This window comes from Eretmochelys imbricata, chromosome 6 (genome assembly GCF_965152235.1).
Source record: "Eretmochelys imbricata isolate rEreImb1 chromosome 6, rEreImb1.hap1, whole genome shotgun sequence".
Taxonomy (NCBI): Eukaryota; Metazoa; Chordata; order Testudines; family Cheloniidae; genus Eretmochelys; species Eretmochelys imbricata.
In genome coordinates, this window is record NC_135577.1 from 128,844,810 (window position 1) to 128,860,730 (window position 15,921).

Here is a 15,921-nt window from a genome sequence, read left to right on the forward strand (position 1 = left end):
ACAGATTCAGAACCGTTGAGGAGAAAGAGACATCCTGTTTCTACCATTCGTGGTGTGAGTTTGGTCAGCCGGAAGCACAACCTAGGGGTCAGAGCAGGGAAATTGGAATTGGGATTAGGAGGATATTTTCCTGTTGGGGCAAGTTATCCCATAACTGTGTACTGTAGTTTTCTACTCGGAAGCACCAGGTATTGGCCAATGCTGTAACCATGACAATGCTGGATGGCCTTTGAGTCTGATCCACTCTGGCAATTCTTTTGTTCCAGTAGTGGGAATTATGTCTAGATTTGTGTCCCACACACCTGTGAACAAGCTGTCTGTGCTTAACAAATAATATGTCAGCATTTGGACTCCTGGGTTCTAACCCAAACTCTGCAACTGATTTGCTATGCAACCTTTGGCCCCTTACTCTACCAAATCTCAACTCTGCTTCAGTGTACCTAGCTGCAGACTAGATATACTTAATCCTTATGTACTGCAAGGGGCATTACAGGGATTAATATTTGTATTGTGACATCCTTATACGTAAGAGGTTAGACAGGAGATACACATTATTTATTAAAACATATTTTTCCTCTTTCTCCTTTGTGTAAGTAAATTTAGCATTGGTGAAAGCGCTGTTGCAATAATTGGGCCAACAAATTTTCTCCAATTGTAAAATCAACTCTAAAAGGCATGTTAAAGTGCATAAGATGTCACAGTAATCTTTAATAACACATCTTGATGGGAATTAGCGCAAGGAAACCAGACAGCAAAACTGAAGTAATCCAAACAAAAAAGCTTTCTCTTATAGTCCAAGGACGGCTTGGTTAAAAAAAGAACATGGGGAACAGGAAATTAATGAACCAAAATTGGTGTGTCAGAAACTAGGCCTAATATGTGGACAAAATAATGAGGAGATGAGCTATTCCTCCCACCATTCCCTTGGTGGGTCCTTAAAGAAGGACTTTAGGGGGAAATAGGGAAGAACAGATGGCGGTGACTGGATGAGTGTAAGCAGGGTCTGAATGAGCTCTCCCCTGACAGCTAGCTGGGAGGGGGAGAGACTTCACGAGCAAACTGTATTTACACAAACACACCCACTCTGCTTAGCTATCCAGCAGATAGAGTGGTGTTGCTCAAAGTGATCAGCTTTGTATGGTGTTGGGTTACAAATCACTTTAGTACTGAGCGCAGAGGTAGTGATATGCTGTTATCAATGTTGTCTTTATGGTATGAATGAAGGGGAGCAGAACTGTGCTTCACTTGTAACGAATGATATGTTCATCCTCTGCTGAAAGGACCTCATTAAGCCAGGAGCTCAAATGCCAGACCCCTGTGAAAGAAAGAGAGGTGGGGACAGATGTCCTAGCCAGAAGGCGTGGACTCTCCCTAAGGTTCTCTAGTCTGGTTTAGCCTGTTCCTCCAGACTGTTCAAAGATAGAGCTAAATAGAGGCTGTTTTATGCTACATATGCCATACTTGTTTGAGTTTAAGTAGCCTTAGTAAAGCATTTGGCCAGCTTCTTGAGAAAGGAATGTGCAAATTAAGTGCCCAACCAAGAAACACTTAACTGACAATGGATCTTGGAAGACTCCCATCCACATAAGAAGTCTTCTTGGAGACATTCAAGATAGCATGTGAGCAACGGCTGCTGCCTGTAAAAACTGAGTCATGCACGGCTATGTGACTTGCCCATGGGACTCCAAAAGTCCATCTTGGAGCTGGATTTTGCATAGGAGAGAGGAGGAGATCTCCACCCACAAGAGAAAGTCTAATGGGAGACCCCTCCATGTTGTCTTCAGCTGTCTCAAGAAATAGCCTCTCCACCCCCAAAGGATAACTGAAAGAAACTGGAACAAAGGACAGTAACCATGGTGGTGTGAGGGATTGCTGGACCCAGACTAGAAGGAGGCTAGTCTGTAAAGGAAGTTTACTGGAACATCTCTGAGGGTGAGATTTCATCTGTAATCACTTTCTTACAGTATGAGGTTGAGACTTGTGTGTTTTGTTTTATTTTATTTTGTTGGTAATTTACTTTGTTCTGTCTGTTATTAATTGGAACCACTTAAATCCTACTTTTTGTCATTAATAAAATCACTTTTTACTTATTAATTAACCCAGAGTATGTATTAATACCGGGGGTGGGGGGGCGACAAACAGCTGTGCATATCTCTCAATCAGTATTATAGAGGGTGAACAATTTATGAGTTTACCCTGTATACAGGGTAAAAGGATTTATTTGGAGTCTGGACCCCACTGGGAGCTGGGCATCTGAGTGTTAGAGACAGGAACACTTCTTAAGCTGTTTTCAATTAAGCCTGCCGCTGTTGGGGGAACGTGGTTCAGATCTGGGTCTGGGTTTGTAATAGGCTCGTGTGTCTGGCTCAAGCAGGCAAGGCTCTGGAGTCCCAAGTTGGCAGGGAAAACAACTTAGAGGTAGTCCCCAGCATATCAGTTGGCAGGTGCCAAGGCGTTTTCTGTGAACCAACCCTTCACAACCATGTCCTTAGGCAAGTTGTTCCAGTCGTTAATTACCTTCCCTGTTAAAAAATGGTGCCATATTCCCAGTCTGAATTTGTTTAGCTTTGGCTCTTGTTCAATGGGCCAGTTCATTATTTAATATATATCCTACCATTATGGCTTTCCAACCCTAGTGATCTGGCCCCAATCCTGCAATGAGCTTGATCAGATCCCTTCATTCACATGGAACCCAAATGCAGTATTTTGAAAACATGCATGTTTTCTTCTTTTATTCAGAGGAAGCAGGTCATCTCCTGAGCCACAATATCCCTGCTCTTCAGACTCATGTTCCTTGTTTTTGCATAACTCATGTTTTGAGGAGTTAATTTTCTTTGGACTAAAACCAGCTGTTATAATTTAAGTCAAAGGGTTTCACCAACAAGGAGTGCATTGCTGGATTCAGGACTAGTCATGCTCTGAACCAATGATCAAGGTGTGGCAAAGGGCTTTTCCCTTCATCAAATAGTTCCATTTCAGCTAAAATTAACCTGAATTGTAACAGGAGTTTTAGCCTAAAGAAATGTAACTTCTCGATAAATTATGGAAGTAAGTGAGAAATGTGTCGTTTGAAAAAAGTGATCAACTCCAGCTGAGTTAATAGGGAAAGTGCAAATAGATTTTCCCTACACATTGATTAATATCATTTTTTAATCACAGACAAATTCAAGTATAGACTGAAATGAACAGCTTTCATTTCGTCTACCGACAATGATTTTCACGAGTGCTTGTGAATTTCCTCCCTGGCCACATCTCATCTTTTTTTTCCTCTAGTGTTCACACCTTTCCCCAGCAAAACTTTTCACAGAGAGATACCAGCCTTGCCTCTGCCAGAGCAATGTACCTTTGAGTTTTTGCAAAAAACGAAAGTGACTTTAATCAGCCATGAGAGATGTTTCTCGCAGCTCTGCTCAGACTTTCACTTGCACTGTGCACGCTGGATAAAAGAGTCTTAGGGGCTGGAAAATAAAACAAACTGCCAGGTTTCTTTAAGAGAAATGAAAGCACATACAGAATTTTGAGCAATGCTGCTGCTTCTGCTCATTTACTTAAAAAAAATGTAAACGTGAAAGCTGTTTGCACAGCAAATTGTTTAAGATCCAGCATGCTTAGCATTTTAAGAACTGCTGAATTGTTTAGGGACTAAATAGATCAACGGCACCTGTGCCTAACATCTAAAGTACAAGCAATTGTTTGTCACCCTGTGGAAATGTTACAGCTTTTCATGTGGCTTTCCCTTTGTCACTCCATGCTATGAGAACAGGAATTCTGATCTGATTCAGTTACATGGGCATCTATCAGCACGTATCTTGTAAGAACAGCTGCTGATTTCAGAAAATACACAGGTATTTGATACACTCCCGTGGGTTCTAATGGAGTATAACTGTGCTTTACACCTCTGAAGCCTTTAGCAAGTACCCCATGTATCTGGGAAGACTGCGATGAAATACTGTGGGCTCACTTAAAAAGCTCATGCTGGATTTGGAGGGATTACTCATTCCAGACATATTCCTCATTGCAAATACAGGGAATATTGCTGGAATTGGTAATAGCTCAGAAACCAGCATGGGTTTTTTAAGTGTGCCCATTGTACATTGCATATTCACCCTGCTTACTGTAATGACATGCCAGCACACTCTCCAGCCTCAGACTAATAAAGGACAGTTACACTGGCCACACCAGTGTCCTGTCATGATATGACCCTCATCTGCTAGCTAACACTGCATAATGAGTTGCTCAGCATGCTGCTGAAAGCCTGCAGACCAACATTTAAAACCTTGGGTGCCGAAATATAGGCTCCTAAAGCCATATGTAGCCATTTGAATACAAATTAGGGCTGAAAGCACTGGAATGACTTCAGAATGTAAGTTCCACTGAAAGTCAATAGGGTTTGTGTTCTTAAATCACTTAGATCCTTTATACACATGCTACATGTATAAATATGGCTTTGTAGCCCAATTGTTTAGACACTCAGTTTGGAACATCTGGGCCACATATGATGGCTGTTTTTTCAAAAGCCTTGAGGGAAACGGCATCCAACTCCTATTGAAAGCCAATGGGAGTTGGGTACCCAAAACAAACACCATCCTTGTGGTTTGTGGCTATTATTAGGGCAGTTGTTGGGTAAGTTGTGGAAAGCTCTCTGCCTCTAAGACACTCAAGTCTGGGAGTGAGCTATTTCATTCCTCTATTGTAGAGCCAAAGGAAATGTCTGCTGTTAAAATGAAACTGGTAAATTTGAGTCCTTGGGCCAATTTTGCAGAAACCCTCTCCCCAAATACACACATTCCACTTTGATTGCTCCACAAGACCTCTCCTAGCTTAGCCACAAAGGGGTCTGTGAAAATCAGTGCAAGGGGGAAGTAGCGGTAACAGGGCCACCTAACTTTCTGGATGCTATTTTCTCAGACAACTGGAGGCTTTCTGCTTCGCATAGGGAAGAGTTTGAAAAGGGAGGCAATTTGATGGATTTTCTTTTAAATTGCCATTAATCACTGAAAACTGACAGGTCAATTGGCAGCATTTAAAAAGACTACCTGCGTCAGCCTTGCAGGATTTAACAGGGATGCATTTTTGTGATGAGTTTAAGTTTTAGGGCGATGTTTCCATTTTGGGATAAGCTTCAGGTTCGAGGGTTGATTTTTGGATCTGAACTTTTGGGTTAGGGTTTTAATAGGAAAGCTTAATTCCAATCACTACTGGGGTCAGTGGGAGCTCATCCTTAGTAAACTGCAGGATTTGACTGTTTACACTCAGAGCTTGATCCAGGGCCCCTTCCTGTCAATGGGAGTTGTTCCCTTTGGCTCTCATGGGCTTTGGATCGGGACGACAGTTCACAGCCCTAAGGCACAAATCCTTCTCAGCTCCCCAGCCCTCCACCACAACGTGTGCGAACCCTGACAGATAGCAGAATCCTGGAGAAGTGCTGGGGTGGACATGGAGATGTTAAGCCTGGGAAATCTGCATCTTGATGCCAGTTGTGGACCTCTGTTCCCTACGGTTCCATGGAAGGAGGCTTGGGGTGGTTTGACCTTTGCATGGAGGGGTGGCATGCGGCAGCTGTGGCCACAAAGCTAGGATACTAATCCCCCATGCCCTCATCCTCCGATGCCTGTGCAAAGCCTGGGTCTAGCTGCATCTTGCAGTGTAAGTAGCCATATCCTCAGAATAAATCAAAGAGCAACTAAGGCCACCGCCCTACACTTCGCTCTGTGCAGGCAGACCCCTGTACTCACAAAGAGCCTTACTGACGTCAGTGGGGATGTACCGGGGTGAATGGATTCACCCACATGATTAGAACCCTACCAAATTCATGGTCCATTTTGGTCAATTTCATGGTCATAGGATTTTTAAAAATGTACATTGCATTATTTCAGATACTTAACGCTGAAATGTCACAAAGCTGTAATTTTAGGGGTAATGACCCAAAGGGGCTTGTGCGGGGTGGGGGGTGGGGGGTGTCGCAAAGTTATTGTAAGGGGCTTGGAGTATCACTACCGGTACTTCTGTCCTGATGCTGGCGGCAGCGCAGCCCTCAGAGCTGGGTGGCTGGAGAGCGGTGGCTGCTGGGTGGGAGCCCAGCTCTGAAGGGAGAGTCACCACCAGCAGCAGGGCAGAAGTAAGGACGGCCTGGTGTGGTGTTGCCAACCTTACTTCTCCCCTGCTGCCTGCAGAGCTGGGCCCTCGGCCAGCAGCCGCCGCTCCCCAGCCACCCAGCTCTTAAGGCAGCAGGGCCAGAGTAAGAATGGCAGTACTGCAACCCCTCGATAATAACTTGCAACCCCCCCTGAAACCTCCTTTCGGATTGGGACCCCCAGTTTGAGAAACGCTGGTCTCCCCCATGAAATCTGTATTCTGCAGGGTAAAAGCCCACCAAAGACCAGATTTCACGGTTCGTGATGCGTTTTTTGTGGTCGTGAATTTGGTAGGGCCCCTGCACATGATGCTGCCTGCGGGACTGGGGCCCAAGTCAGGCTGAACCTAAACTGAACCCATGCCATGGTCACCCTTCATATCCCTGGTTTTGATCTTTGGCCTTCAGGTTCCAGTCACACTGCCGGTAGAGAAATCTTCCTGGATTTCCGTGGAAGCCAAATCAGACCCGACTCCTAAGCTGGCTCCACGAGGAGGAGAAGAGTGAGTGCAACACGAAGGGTTTCTAATGAAATGTTAACGCAGTGCTTTGCATCAGGAGGTGAGAATCTGATGACAGAGATATTTAAAGTGTTAATAAAGCTATTTCAAGCTGTCCCACAAATTACCTCCTGCTGCCTCAGCTCTCCCAGAGTCTGTAAGTAGAATAAATTAAGTACAAATACACTGTATAAGCTCTTTACCAGATTTCAAATGAACTCAGGAGGAGTTGGGAAAAATATTATTTAGCACCGTGATGGTGATATAATGAGGTAAATTGCTGATGTTGTCAGTTCTTCTCTTTTTTTTTTAAGCTATAAACAATAAGATCCTCAAATTCGCAAATTCAGTTGACTGCATTTTAATGAAGCCACCATGACACTCTTTTAAAGTGTATTTGATTTATTTCTTGCCAGATTCCAGTTCCTGAGACTCGTTCTCTCTGCTGTTGGCTCATATTGAAGGGGAAGTGATGGAAAGGGTGGGGGGGGGTTGTTTTATTTTTAAGGTAATGATGTCCTTTAAAAGTAGATGTACAGATGTGAAGATTGAAGAAGTGACCCAGTGGGAGTGGGGAAAACAAAAATCAGTCCCCAAATACAGGTACTCAACAACTATGCAGGAAAGTTTAAAAAGACCCTGAATGACTTAGGAGCACAAGCCAACAGCTTGCAATGCAACGTGTGCCCCTAAGTAACTTTGGCTCACATCCTCACAGGTACTGAGATACCTAACTCCCATTGACGTAGGCACCCAAATACTTTTGAAGATCTGGGCCTTAGGATCTTTTGAAACCCTGCCCTACCTGGGTAGAGAAGGTAAAGGATCAGGACCTTTGTGCTGGGCTGGTAATCCAAGATCCATTGAAGTCAAGGAGAGGTTTTCCACTGACTTCTGTAGCAATGGGGTCATGTTTAGTGGGCACCAGATCAGGCCCCAGATCCCTTCAGTCTGTGAACCTGTTTCTGTGGTTTACCTAAAAGCTGGAATGTTGGGCAAGGTTCAGCATTAACCAGGGTTTGACAAAAATTCCCTGCTTTGTCAGGCCATCTGCACTCCGCATTCTGCTGATGCAGGTTGCAGCACCTGGCCAGGTCAAACAAACATTACAGGCCCCGGACCTGCAGCTGGACCTATTTAGGCAGCTCCCTGTGCCTGTGGAACAAGGGTCTGTCTGCATCAATCCAATTGCAGGAGCAGAGCCTAACCCTGCAGCCCTTACTGCACAAGTAGGCCCAGTTATCACCATGAGGATACTTGTACAGTGAAGACCCAACCAAACATGGCTCAGTGTGGGGAAATGAGGGGAAAAACATAACCACAGGTCCAGGTTGTGTGTTCAAGGGTGTAACTTCTCCTTATATGGTCCAGGGCATGATCTAGGCCTTGGAGTGTGGTTATGGAGCTTAGATTAGTTAACACAGCAGTTGGCTTTCAGTATCGTTTCTCTAAGAGGTCTGAGCCCTAGATTTACTCCCTTGTCTCTACACAGACCACTGCTCTAACAATGGCCCAAGCACCCCGGACAATTCCCTGTCCCTTTGAAAACCCTGCCCGTCTTCTGCAGCATGGAACAAAACAGCGAAGTCCTGAGACGTGCAGGCTTGGGCAATTTGTCACAAATCCCAACCCTTCCAGCTGACTTCTTTCAATAGATCAGATACATCCACACAATGGGCGTGCTGTGCTGGCGTTCCAGGAGGAAATATTAGCATTTATCCTTATATTTATCAGACCTTCCCCCAAATGCATTCCAAGTACCTCCGAGCAATTTAAAATATATTACCTTTCCAACCGTCCCAGCACAACGATAAGGCAACACATCAAAAGGCAAATCGGGTGGTGTGATGGAAAAGAGTGAGAGGATCCTGCCCAAGAGCCAGTAGGCGTGTCTGGCTCTGGAGACGGGAAGTAAATCCCACCTTTCCCTGTAATGCTTTGCCATCAAAAGAGACTGCACAAGTCACTGCTTTCAGATCTGAGGTACCACCACTAACTATCACCCTAATTCTCACACCCTTACTTGGGCAACGTTCCCTCTGACTGATATACGTTTTGACTGGGCCCTAACCCAGGTGAGAGGGGAAGAGTTTAATGGAAAATAAAACTCAGATACTGCCGGCACCTTTTAACCTAAAATTGTCAGACTCAATGAGCATTCACGTTGTTCCTCCATTATCCTTTCCAAGAGTGTCATACTTCTCCTCACACTTGCCTTTTTAATTTCCTTTGCTGTCATTATTTTGACAGATGTAGTCTTTTTAACTGCCTGCACAGACTGAATCCAAAGCAAATTGCTACGTGTCCATAGGCACTTAGAGGGGTTAGCAGAAAAGTGAAACAAGCTGGCAAGGCCCCTTCAGCGCACTAGACTCAGAAGGATTCATGTGGCCCAGATCTTAATCCTTAGAACTCTGCAAACCATAAGAACAGCCATACCATGTCAGACGGGGTCCTTCTAGCCCAGTATCCTGCTCGGACAGTTGCCAGTGCCCGATGCTTCAGAAGGAATAAACAGAACAGGGCAATTCCGGGTGATCCATCTGTCGCTCTCCTTGGTATCTCAAGACCATGGGTTCCACTTCAGGGCAGACTGTTCAATGGCAGTGATGTTAACCCCGCGCCCGCTGTGGCTCTCACTCCTTAGTCACACAGCTAACTGCTTATTAACGCTATAGGGAGACATGGTGGGTGAGGTAATAGCTTTTACTGGACTAACTTCTGTTTCTTTCTGACCAAGAGAAGTTGGTCCGATAGAAGATATTCTAATAGCCAGGGGTCAACACAGCTGCAACAACACTGCAGACAAATTTGAGCTCCCTAGCCTTTTGCCAGCCTTAGTATAAACAGTCCCCTGAGAAGCCCCAGTCCCTCTTGACACCAAGTAAGCGAACCCCTCTGATAGGCCCTTTTACTGTATTTTCCCAGAAAATCCAAGTGCCTCTGTTCTGAAAGGACCCGACACATACCACAGGACAGGTCCATCTTAGAGCTCCCTCCTTACCCAAAAAGGCGACACGCAGTCCTATCCTGTAATGAACGTACGTAGGCCTTATTAATTAAATGAAAAGGAAGCAAGAGCTATTTGCACAATGCTAAGAATACTAAAGACACAGACAGAGAAAGATTCAACCCTTAGATTATTATCTTATAACACTTCTGTAACAAAGTAACAAAGTTTTATAGGTTCGGCATCTGATGCTTATCCCAGCTGTGGCAGCCAGGGGCCCTTTACCTGGCATACAGAGTCCTTGCCTCCTAGGATCCATTCTGGTAAAAAGAACCTTGTTTCCTTATCATAGAATCATGGAATCATAGAACATCAGGGTTGGAAGAGACCTCAGGAGGTCACCTAGTCCAACCCCTGCTCAAAGCAGGACCAATCCCCAACTAAATTATCCAAGCCAGGGCTTTGTCAAGCTGGGCCTTAAAAACCTCTAAGGATGGAGATTCCAGCTTATAGGCAGCTTTTATCCAAAGACCCTGCCATGTGACCATTCTGACCCCAGGGTTTACGGAGGCAAAGTTTTGGGAGAGGGGTCCATGAGGTGAAGTGTCCTGTGTGATTCATCCCTGGGTGGGGATTTCCCCTTCTCCATTGGCCTGTACCTGCTGTATTGAGAATCAAGGTGTTCCCTCTGGACATGTTGCTTTTTAATGGGTTTTAATTGAACACCAAGTCCCTTAAGGGCTGTAGTCATTTCTATGACTACAATGATTAATGGTTTTTGACATCCTGGGTCTGTCCCAGCCATGCGAGAGTTATGTAACACACAACTGTACAGATGTTACTCTGAACATGAGATATGCAGAGATGAGCACATGCATATTACAGTCATCTGTTCACCAGCACTGAGGAAAGCCCAAATGCTACATAGGTTATGGCACTTTTAACAACTTAATTGTAATAATGTTCTACCAGCATTAAGCTGGCAGAGTCTTAGGTCTGGAGTTTGCCTGAGCCCCTTGCATCACACCATCCCCTGGCATTCAGTCCCAGCTTCTGGAAGGTTAGGGGCATCTGGAGCATGGGATTGCATCCCTCACCACCTTGGCTAAGAGCAATTGATTGACCTCTCCTCCACGAACTAATCTAGTTCTTTTTTTAACTTGTCCACAAACCAGCCAACACAGCTAACTAACTTTGGCCCAGCAATGCCCCTGAGCATGTGCTGAGGTTCTTTGCCTGATCAAGGTTTTGGAAAGTACAGTCGGCAGCATCTGAAGTATCCACATGATCATCATATTAGAGTTGGGAAGGAATTCCCCCCAGGTCAGATTGGCAGAGACCCTGGGGGTTTGTGAGGTTCTGGGGCCTGTGATGTGCAGGAAGTCAGACTAGAGGATCATGATGGCTCCTTTGGGCTTTAAAGTCGATGAGCCTAAGGGTATGTCTACCCTGGCAAGTTTCTGCACCCCACGTTACACCATTTTTATTAAAACGCTGGAATTAAGCTGCTGTTGCGTGTCCACACTGTGCTCCTTGTGACGCCGGAACGCAGCTACATCAGCAGTCTTGCAACAGCAAAGGGAGCAGTGCATGGTGGTACCTATCCCACTGTGCAACGGGCCACAGGGTGCTTTGGGAAGGGTCTGCAATGCCTCATGGGGCAGGCACAGCATCACATGATGCAGGTTTCCCAATCCCATTGTTCCCTGGACATCCTACTACATTGCCAGCTGCTTCTCAACTGAAGTCACGGGGGGGAGGGAGAGTGTGTGACGGGGAGTGTGTGTGTGTGGGGCGGGGGAGAGACAGTGTGTTTGGGGGGACAGAGAGTGTGTCAGCATGCTGCCTTGTAAGTTCAGACAGCGGCAGGAAGCAACCAGTCCTGAGGAGGGGGGAGGGGGAAACTCTGACATCAGCCCCCGCCTCCCTCCCTGGGCGCTCTCTCTCTCTCTCTCTCACACACACACACAAACACACACACACACACACAGACACCTGCCTCTGTGTTCGACGGCAGGAGCATTCCGCATTAGTGGTTTGCTTTGTGTCCCGGAGCAGATCAGCACAGCACACTAAGGCTGTCAGAAAGGGTGCTTTGCGAGGGGACGGGCGCATGTCTCCGCTGAGTTCAAAACCATGAGCAGAGCGGTCGCGTGAGGCGTTATGGGACAGCTCTGCAGGCCAGTTACAGCGCAGAAAGCCATCAAGTGTCTCCACTGGCACCTGGCAGCTCCCGGCGAGGTGGGGTTTTGCAGCACTGCAGCTGTGGACTTTCTGCGCACAGAGTGGCTTGGCAGCGGGGACACGTCGGCAGTGTGAGCGCAAACAGCTGCTTGGCTGCGCAGAAACAAGCCCTGAGTTGCCCACTACAGGGTGGAGGGTTTAATGGATTTTAAAAGAAAACAAACACAGGTGCCCTCCTGGATGCGAGAAGATTGAAATGTCTTCAGTGTCACAGGCAAAATACCAGGAATTTCACAACTGGTTTAAGAACCCATTAGTCCACGGGGATTTCAGAGGCATATTAAGGAAAGAATACATTCACTTGAATGACAAGGCATTTTCCTTTCCAATGGGGAGGAAAGGCAGAGATTGTTAATCCTAAGTAAGTAGAAAATCCCTGTAGGAGTTTTATATATTCCTGAGCTAGAGAAAGAGGTTCAGCTAAATAAGACGCAGCCCTAGGCTTCACCCATCATTGAAACAATCCAGAACCATTCCTGAAGTAGGACAAGCTCAGAAAACTTTGTAAAGGGAATGCAATGCAGCCCTGAATTTCCAGGGTTTGGGCACCTTAAATGTCATGCACAAGAGCAACTTCCTCCATACAGCGTGGTGGGAGGTGTGATTAAACTCAGCCAATGCCCTCTGACAGCCTGTCCCAGAATGGACATGTGGAGTGATGTTCCCCTCCTTCGTTTTTCCTCCCCTGGTCTCCCTGCTGCTGCCTCGTTAGTGTTTGCTCTTCTCCAGTGGGACTCTGCAAAAGGTGACAGCAGGTAAGCACTAGCCTCCTCTTCTTGTTTTACTTTCTCTTTTCTCCTTTACCACTCGTCTTCTCCTGCGCCAGCAAAGAATTTGATTTTGTACTTAGCTTTAAACTTCCGAATAATCCCATTGAAGTCAACCTTAAAAAACGGGGTTAAAAAGCTTGTGTTTAAGTGCTTTAAACACAAGGGTGCTTTAAACAAAACGGTTTAAAACAAAATGGTGACATCACAAGTAAATCAGTCAATCAAGCCCCTTCTCTGCCTCCTCTCTCCTTCCTCATTGCTCCCCTTCTTGATTCTCATTGTACATTGGGGGGGAAAGGCCCTGGTGCACTGTGGCATGTACACAAATACGGCTTAGCTGTTTGCTTTTCTGGTGCCATATTTTGGGATTACTAAAAAAAAACAAGCCCATATTCTACATTTATGGGTTACTGTCTTAGAGCCTGATCCAGTGCCCCTTGTAATGTCATCAGGCATTTAACTGACAGAGAATCAGGAAATTACACCAGATGATAAAGCAGGGGATAGCCAAAAAACAAAACAAATCAAACAAAAAACCCCACAAGCTACCTGTGAGTATAAGAGCAACCACATGTTGGTCTGTATCCATAGTTCAGAGCTTGTATTAGGCAGATTTCTAATGTCAACGGTAGTGTATGATACGTTAACAATGCCTTTTTCTTGCAAGTTAATACAATGAAGAGCAGAAATTGCTTTAGAAATGTGATGGTGTCAGCTAAACTATTTCTGCATTTCAAGGTACTGTTCAGAAATAGCAGAACAGATGCTCAGCTGGTGGAAACTGGCAATTCTTCCATTAAAATCAGTCCATGATTGTACAACAGCTGCAAATCTGGTCTGTAAAAATATATGTACAATGGAAAATTTCTAGAAAATTAAACATCGCTATAAATGTAAAGAACCTTCTGCAGAGGGAGTTAAACTATACGTATGCAACAAAGTGTTATTTCCCCCTGACTCCAATACTACTAATTAAATATATGTAGCTGACCACGTAGTACACGATATTGGTACAAAATGACACTGCATTAAACTGACCCAGGGTAGCATTTTACTTTTAGTCTTCCTTTGCACACTTGTCTCTGTTTCGTGTGCATTCAGATGTGGAAGTAGAACATTTTCAAACACGGGTATCAGCATTTGCTGCATGTTGGGTTTTGTGTCATTCTGATGTACGACACATTCCGTCCCAGTGATGGCCACATAAACACCACCCTGTACTGGAAACCTGCTGACCGCTATTCCTACCTACAGGCCTCCAGCTTCCATCCAGGACACATCACACAATCCATTGTCTACAGCCAAGCCCTAAGGTATAACCATATTGCTCCAATCCCTCAGACTGAAACAAACACCTATAGGATCTCTATCAGGCGTTCTTACAACTACAATACCCACCTGGGGAAGTGAGGAAACAGATTGACAGAGCCAGATGGGTACCCAGAAGTCACCTACTACAGGACAGGCCCAACGAGAAAAATAAAAGAACACCACTGGCCATCACGTACAGCCCCCAGCTAAAATCTCTCCAGTGGATCATCAACGATCTACAACCTATCCTGTAAAATGATCCCTCACTCTCACAGACCTTGGGAGGCAGGCCAGTCCTAGCTTACAGACAGCCCCTCAACCTGAAACAAATACTCACCAGCAACTGCACACCACACCACAGAAACACTAACCCAGGAATCAATCCCTATAACAAACCCCATTGCCTACTCTGTCCCCATATCTACTCTAGCGACACCATCAGAGGATCCAACCACATCAGCCACACCATCAGAGACTCATTCACCTGCACATCTACCAATGTGATATATGCCATCATATGCCAGCAATGCCCCTCTGCCATGCACATTGGCCAAACTGGACAGTCTCTACGTAAAAGAATAAATGGACACAAATCAGACACCAGGAATGGTAACCTACAAAAGCCGGTAGGAGAACACTTCAATCTCCCTGAACATTCAATAACAGATTTAAAAGTAGCCACCCTGCAACAAAAAAAACTTCAGAAACAGACTTCAAAGAGAAACTGCAGAGCTACAATTCATTTGCAAACTTAACACCATTAATTTGGGCTTGAAGAGGGACTGGGAGTGGCTGGCTCACTACAAAAGCAAGTTTCCCTCTCTTGGTATTGACACCTCCTCATCAGTTATTGGGAGTGGACCACATCCACCCTGACTGAATTGGCCCTGTCAGCCCTGGTTCTCCACTTGCAAGGTGACTCCCTTCTCTTCGTGTGCCGGTATATTTATGCTTGTATCTGTGATTTTCACTCCATGCATCTGAAGAAGTGGGGTTTTTACCCACAAAAGCTTATGCCCAAATAAAGCTGTTAGGCTTTAAGGTGCCACCGGACTCCTCGTTGTTTTTGTGGATACAGACTAACACGGCTACCCCCTGATACTTTAAACAAAGGGCCTGGTTCTCACTTGCACTAATGCATTTCTACTCCACTGGGGTAGTGTAAAGTGGCTGTGAAGTGGACATGAATGCAATTTACACCCACTGCGGAGCCGCTGTGACAAACTGACAATATCCTGTAGTATCTTGAATGAACTTTGTTGAATGAAGTTAAACCTTACTGAATTAGGGTTAATACCCTTGGGGTACATTGTATTAGAAATGCTAATATTTAGGCACTACCATGAGATTGTATGGGACTTCTTTAGCAGGAAGACAACATTAGTGCAATCTCTGGAAGGTAAGATGAAGTTCAAATGTCTTTTTGGAACAATACACATGAAGTGCATTTCCCAGAAAGTACCTTGAGATACCCCTTCTAAGTTTCAGAGTAACAGCCGTGTTAGTCTGTATTCGCAAAAAGAAAAGGAGTACTTGTGGCACCTTAGAGACTAACCAATTTATTTGAGCATGAGCTTTCGTGAGCTACAGCTCACTTCATCAGATGCATATCGTGGAAACTGCAGCAGACTTTATATATACACAGAGAATATGAAACAATACCTCCTCCCACCCCACTGTCCTGCTGGTAATAGCTTATCTAAAGTAATCGTCAGGTTAGGCCATTTCCAGCACAAATCCAGGTTTTCTCACCCTCCACCCCCCCACACAAATTCACTCTCCTGCTGGTGATAGCCCATCCAAAGTGACAACTCTTTACACAATGTGCATGATAATGAAGTTAGGCCATTTCCTGCACAAATCCAGGTTCTCTCACTCCCTCACCCCCCTCCAAAAACCCACCCCCATACACACACAGACTCACTTCTAAGTTAACCTTTTGAAGATATGCTCTGGGGAAAGAGCCATTGTGTACTAATTACCTGCTTCAGGGATCGCCAGGGCAAAGACCTT